Below are 18,527 nucleotides of genomic sequence, written 5' to 3' on the forward strand. Positions count from 1 at the left end.
AGCACTGACAAAAGATTCATTCTGTTGTCAGAAGCCAGTTGTTGAACATGTTTTCCTCTCCTGTGAAAGAACCGGGCTTTCACTAGGATATAGAATGCATAGGCAACCATATAACTATGGGAACAGATTGTCATCCATGTCAGCACAGTATACCTGTCACCATACTCAGTAAAATACACAATGACTCCAGGAATTAGACACAAATTAAGGAGAAGTGCACCGAATGCAAGATGCTGTCCACACATGTATGTAAATATAGATCCTATATTTGAATTATGAATTTATGACTATCTGTACCTCCCTGGTACTCGATGTCAGTTCCTAGGAATGGCCCATCTCCTTCGTTGCTCACAGGCTGGTGTCCTCATCTTGACCATTTCCCCAATTGGGCCTGATAGAGTGTGAGTTCAAATCCCAACACTGCCAAAAGATGAATCCTGATGTGAGAAGCCGATCGATTCACCTGTTTTCCTGTCCTGTGAAAGTCCTGGGTCTCAGCTTGGATGGAGAATGCATAGGAAACCCTATAGCCAGGGCAATAGGTTATCTTCCATGTAAGTTCTATTATATCTGTTACATTATTTAGTAAAATACACAATACTTACATAAGACAGAAAATAAGGAGAAAAGTACTCCAAAGGCAAGATACAGTCCACACATATGTGTAAATATAGATCCTATGTTTAAATTATTAATTTATGACTATCATGGCCCACCCTGGGGATCAATGTCAGATCCTGGGATGGCCTAACTCCTTTGTTGCTCACAGGCTGGTGTGGTCACCTTGAACTATTCACCAATTGGTCCTGCTAGGCCCTGAGTTCAGATCCCAGCACTACCAACAACTGGATCATGCAATAAGAAGCCAAGTGTGAAACTTTTTTCCTTTTCTCTAAGAGTCCTGGGTGTCTGGCATGATGGAGAACATGTCTACAAATTTAGATTCCATGTGATATGATGCCATCAATGTAATAAAGGGAATCGGTGTCATCATAGTAAAATCAATGGTAAATAAGTGAATGAAACAAAAGTACAAGGAACAACCACACCAAACGTGTATGGACTGAACATCCATAGGTAAGTACAAATTTTGTATTTACAATGTATATAAATAGTATGTTTTCCAAGGCAGGGGCTTGAATTTTGGCTTAGATTACAGGCTTGACTTTCTTATCTTCAAGTACGGTGAGCTTCCCCTTCTTCCACAGTGCTGTAGATTCACCTAGACTCTGAGTTCAAATCCAAAGCCTGGCAGAATAAACTGGGTGAATTGCAAGCCAGGGAGCTAATCTCTTTTAATTATTTTTTGCTCAGCAGGGGGCTTGAACTAAGATTGTGGTAACTCTGCCTCAGCTTTGACATCCTATGCTGGGGTGCAGCCACTGGACCCACAGTAGATCCTGGGATCCTAGACCCCCAGGCCTTGTGTGGCAAAAATGTACAGAAAAAAATGCAGCGAGATGGCCTTATTTATGTTTTCTTCTTTTGCACGGTGACCCTCCTTGGCCTGAATGACACTGTTGCAAAGGGTACTTCACCTTTCATTGCTGAAGATTGTCAGACTTTTGAGGAAGTCATAGGTCCACATTGAAATGTAGGCCCTGATTTCGAATCCCAGTCATGACACCAATCAATGGCAGGAGATACTAAGAGACTCGTTCCCATCCATGGGAATAACAAGGTAATATTATCAATGTCACAGTTGAATGAGTTGATGGTGAATGACGCTCCTATAAAATTAGACAGCATCATTTCAGAAGACTGACTTTATTTAATATTTATGAAACATTGCATACAGAATGCAATAATTTCAGGATATTGATTGATTTACTTAATAGTTTGTTAACCATGAAAACAAAAAGATTAATTTCATGGAGGCATTATAAATACACAAGAATTGGTAGGAATGTAGTCTATTTAACTGAATAATGTATAGACATCTCTGGCACTCTATAAAGATATACATTTACTACCATCTGTATGTCAATCTGTTCTTATTTTGTCAACCGCTGTGGCTCGATTTCAGGTACTCGGGACTGCCTGTCAGCTCAATTTGCCACAGGATGGCAGGCTGACACTGACCCATTCATGAATTGGGCCTTGAAGGCTGTGAGTTCAGATGCCAGCACTCCCAAAAAATAAATCGTGTAGTAAGAAGCTGATGGTGACACATGTTTTCCTTTTCTGTGAAAGTCCTGGGTGTCAGGAAGGACGTGCAATACATATGCAAACCTATATCCTATGTAATCAATGTAATCACTGTTCTATTTGTCATAATAGTTAATAAAATGAGTAGTCAATACATGAATAAAACAAAAAATAAAATAACTACACTGAATGCAATATGGAATCAACATATGTTTAAAAATATAAATCATATATTTAAAATGTAAACAAATAATATGTTTTCTAGTGGTGGGCATCTATTTCAGGCCTAAGAAACAGACTTGAATTTCTTGAATTCAAGGAGGCAAGCTTCCCCTTCCCACACAGTGCAACGGCAGGGTTACCTAGACCATGAGTTCAAATCCCAGTCCTGGCAGAAAAAAAATGGCATCTCTATGCTATGTGATGCCCAATTCGTAGGTATTTCATTTGGCCTCCATTTAATGAAGGTGATTGTTTAAATGCTTCATAAAGTATTAATAATATCGACCAGTGTCCTATTATGTAATTGTGTATAATTTTATCCTCAAATCATTCAAGTACTGCCCATTTTATCATGACATACATCACATTCCTTTGGTAATCATATGAATAGGAAGGAATTTCATAGGATCTCCTGCCATTTGTTGGTGGCAGGACCAGGATTCAAGCTGTGAGCTCCTGCTCCAACCACTTAAACCTGAGGATAGGGAACTCACAGGTCTGTCCAAGAACATCAGCAAAACCAGGCATCAGTGACTCTCAGCAGTCCTCCTTAAACTTACAAGGCTGTGAAAGGAAGATCATGGTCAAAGTCACCCTAGGCAGGAAAGTCCTTGAGACTCCTGTCCAACTTGTGCCATCAAAGACAGAAGTAAAGCCGTGTGGCTCCAGTGGTAGAGAGCTAGCCTTGATCAAAAACAACTCACAGATTGTGCCCAGATCCTGAGTTCTAGGTCTGGGAACAAACAGACATACACAACAATCTGTGCAGCCATCCTGCTAAAGTGGGTCACTCTCTTGTCCCCAACTGGATTGGACAGAGTTCCCTGGGAAAGGGGCTGCCTTCATTTTGACTCCACCCATTCTGCCTGCACCAGAAGATTCCAGCCACACCTCTATTGTTTCATGGTTCTTTCTGACCAATGGGATACAAGAATGGTGGCCACACCCACATTCCTTGCTGCCCAGTAGCACCTTGATTCGCTCTGTTTGTTGACACCACTACCTCCCCTCCGACCCGGACCGCGCCTCCCCTGTGTCCCACAGTCTGGCCCATGCCCTGCCACAAATGTGCCCCAGGGGTGGGGCTGGGGGTTGACCTGAGGATGCCACCCCCATCCCCAAGCGGCTAGTGTCCAGGATACGGGGAGATGCAGGTTGGGTGAGGAGTGCGCGCCAAAGATCCCCTGGCCTGGAGCAGTGGGAGCCACACAGCAGCACATCTGTGCCTTTCCACTCCCTGGTGGGAACCCAGTGGCTTTAGTCAGAGGTGGGGAGCAGCATGACTACACCTGCCTTCTGGGTTTTTTCCTTTTTTTCTGGGGATGGGAGGTGTTGGATGCAGAAGATAGACACCCTTGCTGTGTGAGCCCTTGTCTTCTGTGCTCAGTCAAATTTTCACCTGAAGAGAGAGAGAGAGACAGAGAGAGAGAGAGAGAGAGAGAGAGAGAGAGAGAGAGAGAGAGAGACAGAGAGAGAGAGAGAGAGAGAGAGAGAGAGAGAAAGAGAGACAGAGACAGAGACAGAGAGACAGAGACAGAGACAGAGACAGAGAGACAGAGAGATAATCTTTTTCCTTGTACAGCCTGACTGTGCTCAGGTGAGTGATCAGTTGGCAAATTGCAGGTACTGCATGCAGGAGTCTTCTGTCACCTGTCTGGATGTGTGTGTGTGTGTGTGTGTGTGTGTGTGTGTGTGTGTGTGTGTGTGTGTGTGTGTGTGTGTGTAGAAGTGGGTTGTAACAAGGAGGATGAAAGCTTTGGTAACTTCTACCTGTTATCTTTGAGGCATGTATGGGCTTCACAGCTGAGGTCTGGGGGCCTGGAAGGGTGAGAGGCTTGAAGGGGACACAGCACAGTTAAATTACAAGAACAAGGGATCTGTGTGCAAAGGAGCTGTGTACTCCCTTGGGCCTGGTTGGTGGCAGTGGGAGCTTGGGAGGACCTGGGAGTGTGGCCTGCAGGGGATGGCTTCCCAGGAGGACAAAGAGCATGGTCAACTCTTAGTAAGGATATGAATTCTGCTAGTATGGAGCGCAACAGCATAGGTCAGTCTCTGGGTCTTCTCATAATGATGTCTAATGAGCGAGGCCAACCCTATTTTAAATCTTGAGCTGTGATCTTCAGATCTCAGCGTCCTGAGACTCTGGTTCTTTTTGGTATATTAGGGTTTGACCTCAAAGCCTTAGGCTTGCCAGTCAAGTCTTCTACCATGCGAGTCAAGCTTTTCTGTCATGGGCATTTCTGAGATGGAGAATTAATATATGCTCATTCTGTGCTAGATCATCGTCCTCCTATCTGTGACAGACCTGAGCCACGAGGCCCGTTCTTCTGTAGTTGGGATGGTATATATGTAGCAACATGCTCAGTCATTGGTTTAGATGGATTGTTCCAAACTCAGTCTACGGCAGCCGATTCTTGACCAGAGGTGAATCTCTAGGTTGGGCCTCAACCATTGGACTTCAATTTCCTCATGGGACAGTTGTGAGGAAACAAGGGATTGATACAGAGGGATCTCTGGAGCAGGGACAGGCACAGAGGGAGGGGCCATCTGATACTGTTCTTGGCAATTCTGTGAGCATATGATAGGAAGATACCCGGAAAAATCTCAGATGGTGTGTGTTATTAACGGTGCAACAGTTATGTGATTATGAAACAAAACATGGCTCTCTTTCTTTATTACTCTATCCCCATGAGTAACGGGATCCTTCACTTTGTTCAGTTTTGAAGCTGGGGAAACTGAGGCATAGAGAAGCTGGGTGACCTACTAATGACTCCCAGCTGACAGGAAACTCCGCCTGACTTCTCTGCCATGCTCCCTAGTACAATGGGTGCTATTCAGTCCACTTCTTGTGGTGGGAAGTCCACTTCATTTCAGTCATGAGGCTTGAACTTTGGGCCTAGGGCAGCTCCCTGAGCTCCTCAGCTCAAAGCTACCATTCCACCCACTTGAGTCACAGCACCACTTCCAGTTTTTTGATGGTTCTTTGGAGATAAGGGTCTCACAGGTGTTCCTGCCCAGGCTGGCTATAAACCACAATCTTCATATCTCAGCTTCCATTGTACTTAGGATTATAGGCCTGAGCCACCAGCACCTGGTGGCTCTTTGTCTCTCAGGAACTGATTCAATGGGTGCTGGAGGAGGTGGTCCAGCATCCCCATGTGGCTGGAACCAAGGTGGTCCTCTCATTCTCGAGGTAGGCTGTCGGTCAGGAGCTGTCTCGTTCAGTCTGTTGTACCAGCTCCATAAGCTAAGTCCCTCTGTGCCCTGGCTACACTGTGACAGTTATACATTGTCCATCTAGCATTACTGGACTCAGTACTGTGTTCAATGTTCTTTTCTAGCAAAAATTCCTGGTTAAAATTATGATACAGAGTTATAGAATGAAAATGTAATGCCATCTTAAGAAAGTCATTTAGGGTTCTGGGAATGTGGTTTCATGGTATGGTGATTGCCTAGCATGCATGAAACCCTGGGTTCAATTCCTCAGTACCACATAAATTGAAAGGAAACACTGGAAGTGGTCCTGTGCCTCAAGTGGTGGAGGGTTAGCCCTGAGGGGAAAAAACGCTGAAGCATAATTCCCAAGCACCGAGTTTCAGCCCCCGGACTTCCAAAACAACAGCAACAACAACAATGAACATTTAGTTAGTAAATGCGAAATAAAGAACCCATACTTGGAATATATAATTGCTCCTTCCATGCTGATACCTGACAATAGTTCCTCATACATGCACTTTACCTATGTTAGGATACTGTGTTGAAAAAAACCTTTTGTTCATTGGGTCACGGCAATTAATGCTAGGAATGTGCTTAGATGTCAGGTGAAGATTAATTCTGGAAATTCAAAGATTCTAGGCTTTTGAGTGGGGTCACTGCTAATCACAATGAGAAGGATAGTGTAAGTGAGATTCAGAAACTATTTTGGCCAGTCATCTTACAAAAAAAGCAGAGGCTAATTTACAGTTGTGACATAAGAGAAGGAATAACTCCAGATGGAAAGAATAAATGATAGTAACTAAGGTATAGCAGAACCCGTTCTAGGGAACCATTTTTGCTTATTAAAGAACTAGTTATCAACTAGGCTTATTCCTCATTGTCTTTAGCATTCAAAATCTCCTAGGCTAGTTCTTAATCTCTGTGTGATGAATGTATCTCCTTCTATGCTGATCTTTCATACCTGATCTCCTTTGCTTTCTAAAAATCTGTCTTGCTGTATTTATCTATGAACATTTCCTAATACTAAATACACCTACAATGATGAAAGAGGATGCTAATGTAAGAGTCCCATAGCTCATGAGTCATTTATGTAACAAAATGGAAAAGGAGGACATATTTATTGCTACCTTAATTATTCTGAAAAGCTGCAATGTCACATCATATGGTTCATATTTCCATTCTTTGTCTACATAGTGACATTAAGTGCACATAAATGCAAATATGAGCGGGGTGCTGGTGGCTCATGCCTGTAATCCTAGCTACTCAGGAGGTTGAGTCCAGAGGATTGTGGTTCAAAGCCAGCCTGGTCAGGAAAGTCCATGAAACACTTATCTTCAATTAACCCCAGAAACCCAGAAGTTGTGCTGTAGCTAAAGTGGTAGAGTGCTCAAGTTGTGCTGAAGAGCTGAGAGACAGTGCCCAGGATCAAGGTTCAATCCCCACAACCAACAAAAAAGTGCAAATATAAGTTTAAGTTTCCCCCAAAGGAATGATGAAGTCAATAGTAATCTTCCCAAATGATTTGGTAGTGCACATACTTTTACTGAGTTACTTGTTATGGCTTCTTTGCTAAACATATTCTCTTCTTCAAAAATTGTCAAATATTAGCTTTATAATAAACTTCATCTAATATTTCTAGGTTCAAAAGAGTAGTCCATAGAGTTGATGTCACTTAGCTTTCTTACTGTCTTAGTTCAAAGCCAACCCAGGCAAGAGAGTCTGTCCAACACTTATCTGTAATTAAACACCAAAAAAGCCAGAAGTGTTTGAAGTTTAAAAGTTGATACTCCTGGAAAAATAAAACCTAAGAATATAAAGGAGTCTGGGAAGTTCAATTTGCATCCAGCTTGGACAGTATAGGCTTTGAGACACTACCTATAATTAACCAGCCAAAGCTGGGATACCAGTCACTAGCAAGATTGCTGAATTACAGCTTTAAGTTTTTGCATACATACATACATACAAACATACACATACACACATAGGCACTTATAATAACCTAGACAGAGTTGCCAAAAATGGATGACATTAATTTATACATTTAGAAAAACCAATTTTTAAAGGTTTGGTTTAATATGGTATGAAGAGAGTAATTGTGTGACATCTTTCTTCTACCTATATGTACCACAGGAAGCCATTTCCTTATTTACGTGCCTCTGTATCCATGGAGAACAATGCTAGGTTTGGGGCTTTTTTCAATTTTTTTTAATGGTACATCCTAGAACTTGAACTCTTGGCATGGACAGGGTCTCTGATCCTGTTTATGCTCAACGCTCAAGCCCTACCACTTCAACCTCAGTGCCACTTGAGTCTGGCTTTTGCAGAGAAGTTTTTTGGAGATAAGATTCAAAGAAACCTTCCTGCCTGGCAAGGCTTTGAATCATAATTTTCCTATCTTAGCATACTGAATATCTATGATAGTTAAAAAAGTCTAAATATAAATAATATTAGCAAGTGTTCTGATCTCAAAAATACCAGTGGAGGAAAAATGATGCAGCTCAGTTTATTGTGGTGTTCTTTTCAGAACAAGGAGGGTGTCACATTAGCAGAGGTGTAGTATTTATTCAAAATAGAGATAAGGTATTCATGATGTGAATTAAGGAATTTTAAGGTGTCCCTTACAAGTTGGAAACTGTTGGGCTAGGATGACTTTATGGCATAAATTTTGGGATTGATGGTCATAGACATAATAGCTTACTCTTATAAACAATTGCTTACTCTTGAAGAATTAATTATTACACATGCTTCACAGTTTTATCCTCTACAAGAATGTGGCTATTTTTCTGTTTACTTCTCAATCTGTAACACCCCATTGGAAACTGCATCTATTGCAGAATTACTTAACATGCAAACAGGTACTGTTTTGAATCGCTTCGGAATGTTGAGAATTTAAAAATGAGAAGTTGTTAGTCATAGGAATTTTGAAGAACACATATATTCTGTCCTCTTAAAAACTTACTTACTTTTAAAATTATGTGTTTCCATAGTATTAAACTGGGTCCGGTCGTGGGGCCTGAACCCTGGGCCTGGGTGCTGTCCCTCAGCTCTTCAGCTCAAGGCTAGCGCTCTACCACTTGAGCTTCCGGCTTTTTTCTTTTTGCTTATGTGGTGCTGAGGAATCGAACCCTGGGCCTCAGGCATGCAAGGCAAGCGCTCTACCACTGAGCCATCTTCCCAGACCCTGTTTTCTGTTTTACAATGAGAAAGTACTATATTTATTCTTTTTTGAAAAATTTGGCAAGTATATTGTGAAAATAGTGTCTAGTTGGATAACATTCAAGTTGATGAACCTCTGATAAATAAGGGGTAATTAATTCAAATTAGAAGCCAAATAGCATTGATTTTTAAAATGTTACTATATAAAGAATAATATTTACTGTGCCAATACTGTAAAATTACATTTTATGCAGCTTATTTTTTCAATTTTATTATCAAATTGATGTACAGTGACTTTACAGTAATTGTAAGGTAGTGAATAAAAAACATTTCAAACTTGTTACCCCTCCCTCATTTTTCTCACAGTTTTCCTTCACCCCTTCACCCCTCACAAGTTGTAAAGTACATTTCCAACATATTGTCTTGTGAGTATTGCTATTGCATTGGTTTGCCTTTTGTCCTTTGTCTCACCATTATGCTCACCATTGTCTCACCATACAGAAGAGATAAACCATAGGGGAAAATCCCAAAGAACCACAAATGAAAAAAAAATCTGGTTCCATATCTTGGAATTCATTTTGCTTAGCATCAGCTAATATGGTTACATATATGCATAACAAAGCCACTGGAAAATAATAGCTGCATGGATACTATATCATGAAAACAGCATGTTAACATTTTGATGGTAAAGGTGGCATTAGGATTGGTGAATTTGCGGTTCTAATAAAGGATTTTCAACAGTTTTAAATTTATGACAGGTAAAATTTAATAGTTCAAAATTTTTAATAACTTAGCCTATTAAGAAAATTTAAAATTGCCTGGAAGAATAGGCTTTCATGCAAAGAAATCCAAGGAGACTTAGTAGAGAGGGAGCAATGTGGATGAAGATGGCTCTTTTTCAAACTAAACAAACAAACCTCAGAAACCTTGCTGTAAATCCTGTAGGTTCCCTTGGAATTGTCCTTACCCAGGAACTATATTCTCACTGTTTGAAAGAAGGTTGTATTGGAATTTAAATGAAAAGTTCTTAAAAAAATAAGGCATCAAAATGTGTGAATTTACCTTTAATTACCAAACAGTAATTCTCTGAAAAAGATAATTTGAGTCAAAATATTTAGGGAGAAAGTGCCCTCCACAATGAAAGAAGGTGTTGGGATTACACATTTCTGTTTGTAACACTTTCCACAATGTCTTTGGACGTGAAGCAGTGAAACACAGAAAAAAATTTGATTGGATACTTCAAACCAATGATTTCACATTTCTAAGTGGCTCACAAAAAATAATATTCTTATTAATATGAGGTAGTGAAGACTTCTTTTATTACATATGCCAAAAAGTTCAGAAAAGAATTGAAAAAATGGAAAAATTAATAATAAAAGTTTTCTTAGAAGCCTTAGCTAAGCGTATTGACTTCAGCAGTGAAGGGAGGCCAAAATTTTTTGATGTAAATTGTGTTAGTATTTTTACTCCCTAAAGTGATTTTACAGAGCCCATTTGGCTCACTACAATGCAGAACTGATTGAATGAAGACATGAAAATACATTCCACATCCAAATGAGGCAACTTGAAGAGTTTTAAAAGAGAAATAATGAAGATGTAGCAGGGGTGGAGCCCGTATGGTCCTTCAGCTTCACTAGACTGGAAGCCAAGAAGCTGTGATTAATTGGAACTCTGGCAAGAGCTAAGAGTAGGACATAGAAGTAGGACATAGAAGCATTTTCCTTTTGTAACAGACACTTTCTTCCAAGGTATGGGTGATTTAACTCTATTCTCCTCCATACATCTTGGTGAACAAATGCAAGACCAAGAGAAAAATAATCTATTACAATAATTTTGCATAGAATAACTTCACTGTTCCTGATATGGTATCTAAGGAGAATCTTAAGAGAGAACATAAAAAGTGCAGTATTTTTTGGTTTCCTCTAAGCATCTTTTTAGCAAAATATATCTTTGAGGTTAGACAATTCTGATTGAACCAACAAGTGATGGAGTACTTATTTTTGTGGGCACTTTAGACACAAGAAGTCTTTCAAGGTAAAAGAAAAAAATATATAGCCAAGTATTTGTGATCACAGCATCTTGGACTGTTTTCTGGAGACTAGGTTTTACATTAGATTTCTCCTTATTAACATAGATGTTGTTTCATGGCAACCAAATACAAGAGGGAATTTTATGGACTCACTTGGCCAATTAAACAGCATGAAAGAAGAAAATGGCAAATAATATTTAATAAAATTACTTTGACCAATTACTTTGCCAGAAGAAAGAAGGAAAAATATAATTCAAAATCAATTGACTTAAAAGTATGAAGAAAGAGTAGTGAAGAGAGATTAGAGAAAATATGGAGGATTGTTTTCTCTCCAGTGGATTAATGGGTTCTTGATCTTGTTTCTTCCATTCTACCTCAAAAACTACCCAGTGTGCCTCAGGACTGGATTATCCAGTTCAGACAGAAAACTCCTAGAAGAAAGATACTGTATGCAGCTGATATAGGTGATTTATAACCTTAGACAATCTATTTAATTCTATTCAAAATTCTCCCCTATCCCAAACTTCCCTCTTTGAACAGCTTTGTTTGCTTTTCCCACGACTGCCCTTCATTAACTGATTAAAATTTTGAGTGGTCATATTCATACTATCTAGAGATTGCTGTTTGGTTGTGATTTTTGTGTGTTTTTGTTTCTAGTTGGGTTTTTAACTGAATTTTAAAAGTTTGTGCAATTGTGTTACAATTAAATATATCCATCTAATTGTCCAATGCTCCTAGATCAGAGTCACTCCTTCTATCATTCTCAACCAACCCTTTCTCCAAGATTTATTTCCAATTTACCACTTCCTTCATCTTATATGTACATTCAGTATTCTAGCTGTATTTGCTCCTTGTTCATTTTTCATTCATTCTATGTCTTTACTATAATTCCTCTTTGGTTTCAACTTCCTGGTTGTCATTCTGTTAAACTGTCTATTAACACTTTGAAAGGTTTATATACATTCCATGGAGTTTCAATCCTGCATATTCTTGAAATGATGTCAGCTTATATTTCCATAATTCATTCATCTGCAGCAACAATTTGCAAGACTAGAGACGGGAAGCACCTAAACATGATTTTTTCTCAACTGTTTGAAAGATTAATCTCTAGTCAAAAAGAAAGTTAAAAAATGGCTTAGAATGTATTCCTAACTATGCTTTTTTATAAATGGCTTTGTACAATCGTGTGATTCTTTTATTTTACATGGAATAATATTTTCTACAACCTATAAGTTTTGGAAAAAGAAGAAAATTAAAATTTTTTCCAAGATAGGAATATGATAGAAATAGAAGACAGATATTATGTTTGTCATATCTCTGATTAATACCCATTTTCAAGACTTAAAGTCATATTTCTTACTATGTTAGACAGAGGGAAAACATAAAATAACATATGATAAGGCAACTATTTGTGATTGTTTAAAATGTACCTTATTAAATGATGAAATTTATTAGCTAACGTTTGGGTTTGAAATTTAGGAGGCTGACATATTAAACACATTTCTGAAAGTCCCATACTGAAAAACACAAATTGTGGCTGGTACTATTTCTACACTTTAATGAATGGTTGAACATGTTTGGAATTAGTGCTGTGTAAATAATTCAACTGAATTGTAACTTGCTCCCTACACTTGAAAAACTTGTAAAGTCACTAAATATCATCAACTTGTCAAATGTTATTTTGGCGAAAGTGATTTTAAAAAGTTTATTTGAAAAAGAATATACTTTCAGGAGATTAAATGTAGATTATCATTGGTTTGAGAGTGACATTTTTATACCACAGAACCATGTTGTACTGAAGTCCCAGTGTTTTGAAGCACTCCTTAGTGCTTCAAATATTTTTCTGAATTACATTTGACCTCTAAGTCAAGTTTTCGGGCTTTGGTAGACCAATTATAGTTCTATCCTTCTAGGAACTATTTTTTGGCCCACTTATTTTGGACTAAAATCTTTAGTTAATCATAGGTGGGGGGTATTAAAAATAATCTTATGACGCTTTGTGAACTTGTTCACTCATATGGGCTGGTCATCTGTAAATTGAATGTTTGAATTACAGTACTTTCTCTCAAATTTTGTGATCTCATCCTTCATTTTAAGTTGCCTTGCATTTCACAATTGCTTACTGCTAATTCCTGCATCTCAAGGAATTGGGGCCCTGAAATATAGGAAATGCGAAATTGAGATGGGTCTTCAATTACTTTGTGTTGATATATTGCATGGGCCTGGGTGAAAAGTCTTGCCCCTGTTATCTGATGATGCAGGTAACTGGGCCTTGGCATCCTAGGACCCATGGGTACTGCAGAAGAATAATATTTTTTAGAAATCTTAGCAAAATTTGAGCATAATCAGTAAGAATGCTTCAGAAATATGGACAAAAACAGTTTGGGACAAGCAAGTTAAAACAATAAACAGAGCAGCAGAGTAAAATCCATTAGAGATTAGAGGAAAACATGGTTTTTTTATCATGTGGATTCAGAAGAGCAAGAACAGTTATAATGTATCACAAGTTTATACTAAAAAGATTGCATTGATACGTTTTCTAGTCTAATACATATTTGAAACCTAAATATTTATATTCCAATTCTATTTATTGGAGTAAATAACTATCAATTTATTGGTCAAATTATCAACTAATTCTAGTAAGTTTCATTGTGTGAAATATAAAATCAGCACATATAAATATAAAATATATAACTATATATAATATGATTAAAAGACACACATTTTGTATTGTTCTGTTGTAGTTACTGTATCAAAGGCAACTCTGTTTTAAAGTATGATTCCATTATCTCTACTTCAGTGTTTGATAGAATTAGACCTAAAGCTTTATCATTTGTAGATTTACAGCATGGAGGCAAGAGGAAACACTGTGATTAAAACATTATCAATTTAATGCCTAATAATGAGGAGAAACATATGCACTTCTCCTGCAACTATGAAAATATTTGGTGATAAAAAGGCAGTAGTGTAAGTTCCTGCTAGGAACTTACAGACAGGCCAGGACATTAAGTAATCATGGATACAAACAATTTTTTCACCTTCTTGGCTTTAGCTACTTTTAAATGAAAGGTATAATAAACAATTATATTTTGATAAAATACCTTCTCGTCTGAACAGTTCTGTTTGAACTGTTCATCTCTCTATGATCCCTTGTAACCAAGATTAGTTTTGTTCTAGTAAGAAAATCTTTGCTGTCAGGGTAAGGTATTCTGGTTGGTCTGTTCCCACATGGAAGAAGGGTAAAGGCTCAGGTAGACATTTGTTCCAGTAACACCTCATTTGGGAAAATGTCAACTGAAGAAGTTTAGAAGTAGCTCTTAAGCAACGCTTAGTTTGAATCCATTAGGTCCACAAAGCTGGATAAATAAGTACTTGAAAAAGCCATCACCTTTGGACCTAACTATAAATAATAGAGAGTATGATCAAATTCCAAATAAAAAGACAAGATATTCATTGGCAAAAACGTTTGCAAATGTGAGCAATTGACTGATCAATATAATTTTTTCCACTATTCACAGAATTTTAGGGAAATAAGATCGATAGCATTGTTAGGAACAATAAGGTTTCCTTGTTACAAGTAGGCACCCATAGATATAAGCCTGTATAAAGATTGCATCATTAACTATTATAATTAGAGGATATTACATGCTTCCGCAGCACGTATACTCAAATTACAATACAGAGATTAACATGGCACTTGCACAAGGATAATATGAAAATTTGAGAAGTATTCCATATTTTTCATTCTTCAGATGCAAGAAATGAAAAAAGTGATTAAAAAGTTGATTACAAAATTACAAGTGTAACAATACACGTAATTCATATAATCAAATTTAGTTTGACATCAGTGTATTAAATCACCTCAGAAAGGCGTTTACATAGCATAAACTTTACAAAACTTTTCAAATTAGACAACATTGTCATTTTATCCCAAAGAAAAATAATATTAAGACCTAGAAAAAAAGGAATCAAACTGTTTCTATATGGAATACAATCGGAAAGGACACATTAATGAACGTATATATTATAAAATAATATAGAATTCAAAGTATATATAGGAGAAAATAAATTATGAACATTATGCAAACATAGAATATAGAATATTTTAAAATATACTTTTTCAGACAAGCACCAGAAATATTTTGGTTTCTGTACTACTCATTTCAACAGGTATATTAAAATTATTTCTTATTAGAAAATCACAAACACTGAAGAAATTATTGTACATGTTTACAAAAACTATTGAATACATTTTTCCATCCAAGGCAGGCAATTCACTTGGAAGAATTCCGCGGAATCAATGAATTTTTACAGTAAAATATTGGTGCTGCCGGGCACTGGTGGTTCATGCCTATAATCCTAGCTGCACAGGAGACTGAGATCTGAGGATCATGTTTCAAAGCCAGCCTGGGAAGGAAAATCTGTGGTACTCTTATCTCAAATAAACCACTAGAAAACTGGAAGTGGAGCTGTGTCTCAAGTGGTAGAGGGCTCACCTTGAGCTGAAGATCACAGGGATAGCTCCAGGACCAGAATTCAAGCCCCATGACCGACCAAAAAAAAAAAAAACCCACAACAACAACAAAAATCAAACAAACAAAAATATTTGGGCTGGGAAAGTGGCTCAGTGGTAGAGCGCTTGCCTTGCATACATGAGGCCCTAGGTTCGATTCTTCAGCACCACATAAGCAGAAAAAAAAGCGGGAAGTGGTGCTGTGGCTCAAGTGGTAGAGCGCTAGCCTTGAGCTGAAGAGATGAGGGACAGCGTCCAGGCCCAGAGTTCAGGCCCCACGACCAGACCAAAAATAATAATAATAAAAAAAAGAGTCCTTTAGTTTGGGCATTGGTATCTGTATCATGATGAAGTAAGAAAGAAGCCACTCTGGTATTATTCCACGTATATGCACTGTTCAGGAGTGTCCAGTGATCTACAGTTATTGCATGTGCCACTTGAGACACCAACTCACTGACAATGTCTAAGTGTCCACCGTAGGCTTCTCAAAGAGGGGTATACTGATCATCATCCCTACTATTCACATAAGTGGCCTTTTGGGAAAGAAGTATCCGCACTGTAGTAAGCTGAATATTTTCGGCAGCCCAATGAAGAAATATACTTTTATCATTCTCCAATTTTTTTCTTGCAATTGATACCATTCCTTACTTTTTCATCTTGTTCCCCAGATTCCTAAGAATTGCCTAACCAGAGACTTTGAGTGCCAGTGGGAATGAGGTGTTCATGTATTTCCCTAATAGTTCACATTGGTTGAACTGGTCAGAAACATCTGGTGAATTTTCTGCAACTGTTTATTCACCATGATTTATTTTCTCTTTTTCCAATTTTACTATTCGAAATTATTCTAACTGGAGAGTAGGGAATTGATGGAGAGCAGAGGAAAGATATTCCTCCATATTCAAATGTACACACTGAAAATGAGGACCAGTGATGTCTTCATGTGCAGCTTATTCTAGGCATGAGAAAATAGGAAATAATGCCTTCCATATAAATGATTTGGGAAATGGCAGAGCAAAAAGTGAAATGATACAACCAAAAATATAAAAGCAAAATAAATTAGGAGAATTATGGAGCAATCGTATTATCTATGAGAACCATGAAAGGGAGAGAGAAAGAAAGAGACAGATGTTTAGTGACGTAGCTAGCCACAAAATCCATGCCTCTGTTCAATTTGTAGAGCAAACAAAATTTTATTTTTTAAAAGAGATGGAAATCGAATTTATGTATTTACTTGAAGTTAGTAAATACATTTTTAGTAGCCTACGTAAAGAGACATAACTTTACCAAATTACAGACAGTAAAATAAATCCTTGATAGTTCTAATAACAGATCTGACTGAAATCAGTTGAATCATACTTTTCTTGTACGATGCAGGAATAAGAGGGTAGTAAAGCAGCTAGAGAAGGCAGGGAGATTGTATCTGTGACAAAACTTTGTGGAAATTGGTATTGAGGATCTCTTACTGGTGATCCACTTGCACTGGAATCATGATTCTGAAGTATTGCTTGCTGATTCTGAACTATTGATTTGATTATTATATTCTCCAAGAAGAAAATGAGAATTGATAGTGAAGGACTACTAATACATTTTGACCTTCTCATTAAGCACTTTCAATCATCAAAATCACATGAAGACAATAGACAGGACTACTTTTTAGATGAAAGCAAGTGTCTTATAAAAACAAGGAATGTATGTAGTCATGCAAAGGACTTCTATTTTACCAATGCCTTATACATTTTTCTAATGTTGGGTACCAATAAATAATGGATCTATTAGAAAGCTCTTAAGGCTCATATGTTCAATAGTGAGTTCTCTCACACTATATCATGGTATTTTTTGTGTATGGTTTTAAGAATAAATTTACGTTACTAACTTGATTTTCTGACAGGACAGTATCATCACTGTACATCTTGCTTCTATACTCTCATTTTAAAATTACCATCTAAGTATGTGCATGAGATAACTATATAGGAAAATGTAGAAGCCACACTGATGGCTTATGTCTTTAGTAGTAGTTAATCAGAAATATGAGATCTGAGCATTGTGGATTGAAAACAGACCAAGAAAAAACAGTCCATTAGATTCTGATTTGAAAGTAACCAGCAAAAGCTAGAAATGGAGCTGTGGTACAAGCAGTAAAATGCTAGCCTTGAGCAAACTGAAACAAAAAATAAATTCTGGGACAAAGCCAGGCCCTGAGTTCAAGCCCTAGTATTAGCACCAAACAAATAAATTAATTAATAAGGTAATTAATGAATTAAAACTAAATTAAGTGGTCACATGTGGAGAGGCAGGTAAAATGTAACATGCGTGGTAATATTTTATGTATTATTTTGTAATAAGGCATATTATCATTTGTCCTAATCACTAATATTTTATGTGGACTTTTTTGTACAATAAACCCTGAATTTAGCATGCGTGCATATGTGTGTGTACATGTGCGAACATGTGTGTATGTGTATATGTGTGCATGTGCTGTTGCAATGTTGTTTGCCAATGTGGACAGGGTGAGGCTGAAAAAAGCTGTGTTGCAATGTTTTTATCAGTGTTCTGTCATGTCATTTCAGTGGAACCAGCCTTTGTACATATTATTTGTCTAATAATAACATCATAATCAAAGCATTTACAATATTAAGGTAGAAAAAGAGACAGCTTTCAGCTCTTATTGTATGTTAGGTAAGAAGATACAGACATAATTAGTAAGTTGTTGCTATAAGATGATTGTCAGTACAAAATACGTATTTGACCTCTTAAATTGGTTATACTTTTAAGATACACTCATAGAGTGATTTGGACAGACTTGACCAAACAGGTATTACTCTCTGATTATTCCTGTGAAACACAAGTTGGATAAACTCTTTCCGGATTTCTGTTGAAAATCACTTTCTTTGCAAGATTATATCTATTCTCACTAAGAGTTAATCCAACCCATATTATGTTTGAATATCCCATCTTATTCATTGAAAATAAGTATTGTGGATATGCTTGTTAGATATTCCTTTCAAAAACGAACAAACAAAAAGCAAGTGTTATGTCCATATTGTGGATGCATTTGAAGGTGTTTTGTACATGCACAGGTATCTTTACTAATGGCTCTTTTGTGGGAGAAATTACGGCAACTTTAACAAAAAAGGCTTTTTGAATATCTGTTTCAATATGCATAACATCTCAGAGCAAGTCTTGCAATTTCTGAAAATCCTTTGAATATTTTAGTATTATTTCAGTTCATTAACTGTAGAGCTA

The 18,527-nt window shown here is 37.5% G+C and overlaps 1 pseudogene; it reads left to right on the top strand.

Annotated features, from left to right (window-relative positions):
• Positions 1 to 14,416: 14,416 nt before the first annotated feature.
• LOC138807747 (U6 spliceosomal RNA) lies at positions 14,417 to 14,513 on the top strand (annotated as a pseudogene).
• The last annotated feature ends 4,014 nt before the right edge of the window (positions 14,514 to 18,527 follow it).

This window comes from Dipodomys merriami, unplaced genomic scaffold (genome assembly GCF_024711535.1).
Source record: "Dipodomys merriami isolate MVZ:Mamm:240054 unplaced genomic scaffold, mDipMer1.0.p SCAF_43, whole genome shotgun sequence".
NCBI classification, from domain to species: Eukaryota; Metazoa; Chordata; class Mammalia; order Rodentia; family Heteromyidae; genus Dipodomys; species Dipodomys merriami.